Consider the following 1483-nt stretch of genomic DNA (forward strand, 5'->3'; position numbering starts at 1 on the left):
AAGAGAATTTCCCTACAGAAGTGAAAGCTGTGCTCTGGCATTGCTGTGATGGTTAGTTTTGTGCATCAACTCGATGGACAACTTGGGCTAAGGAATGCCCAGGTAGTTGTTAAAATACTATTTCTGGGTGTGTTTGCAAGCGTGTTTCTGGAAGAGAGCAGCATTTGGATTGGTGAATTGGTGGACTGATGCCTTCCCCAATGGAGGTGACATCATCCTATCCACTGAGGCCCCAAATGGAACAAAAAGATGGAGGAAGGATGTCCTAGCTGAGGACAAAAAGATGGAGGAAGGATACGCTCTCTCGCTCTGCCTGAGCTGGGACATCCAGCTTCCCCAACCCTTAAATACTGGTACTCCTGGTTCTCAGGCTTTCAGATTCAGACCTGGACTCTACACCTTCAGCCCCCTGGGTCTTAGGCCTTCAGGCTTGAGCTGAAATACACCACTGAATTATGCCTGTTTCTCCAGCTTGTAGATGGCAGATTGTGAGATTTTTTGACTTCCATAACCACATGAGCCAATTTTTATAATAATCTGCTTGTGTGTGTGTATATAAAATTGCCTCATTGATTCTGTTTCCCTGGAGAACTTAAATACAATTGTGATACCAGTCTAAGGAGCTGCCCTCCTGTCCCCTCACCTAGAGGACAGAGACATCAATGACACACAGCTCCCAAGCTGGTTTTGCCCATCGTCATTCCCTCAGAGGTCTGTTAACCAGCACCCAGGTTATGGGTAGAGCAGACTCTCTGTGGCAGCCTGCATCTCTGCAGCTGATGCCGAGGAACTACCTGGGGCTCTACCACACTGCCACAGCCAGGCACACAAGATTGTCCTCCTTACAGGGCTAGCAGGGCCAGCGAGGCCGGACCTCTGATGAGAGGCAGCCTCATGTGGTAGTGAGAGAACAGATTTTGGAATTAGACAGACATGGGTTGAAATCCTAATTCCCATATATGACCATACCACCCTGAACGCACCCCATCTCGTCTTATCTTGAATACTAAGCAGGGTTGGGCCTGGTTAGTACTTGGATGGGAGGCCGCCTGTGAATACCAGGTGGTGTAGGTTTTTTTTTTTTTTTAAAAAAAAAAAAAGAAATCCCAATTCCCCCACCACCCACTATCTGATCACATGGCTTCATTCTTTGTGCTGCAGTTTAGGAGAATTACTGCAAAGATCAATATGAGTATGTATTCAGGTTTACCCCTTCTCTGCAATTCTGAACATGACATGAAATGATGCCTGGGAAAGCGCTCATTAGCACAGCACCTGGCCCAACATGTGGTGAGAAGGTGCTCATCAGATATTGCCTTCTCTCCCTTTCTTGATGACCATCTTTCTGATGCCAAATAAATCACTTCTCTGCTCTAACCTTCATCCCAGGTAACAAAGGACTGTCGGGTAGTGTAAAGGGTCAGGCCAAAGCTCCCAAGTTTGCAGTTCTCCCTATGCGCACCCTTCCCAGACAGCCTCCTCT

At 47.3% G+C, this 1483-nt stretch overlaps 1 pseudogene; it reads left to right on the forward strand.

The window, feature by feature from the left end:
• The first annotated feature begins 955 nt into the window (after positions 1-955).
• Positions 956-1074, forward strand: LOC119473723 (annotated as a pseudogene).
• Positions 1075-1483: the final 409 nt, after the last annotated feature.

This window comes from Cebus imitator, unplaced genomic scaffold (assembly GCF_001604975.1).
Source record: "Cebus imitator isolate Cc_AM_T3 unplaced genomic scaffold, Cebus_imitator-1.0 Scaffold180, whole genome shotgun sequence".
Classification (NCBI taxonomy): domain Eukaryota; kingdom Metazoa; phylum Chordata; class Mammalia; order Primates; family Cebidae; genus Cebus; species Cebus imitator.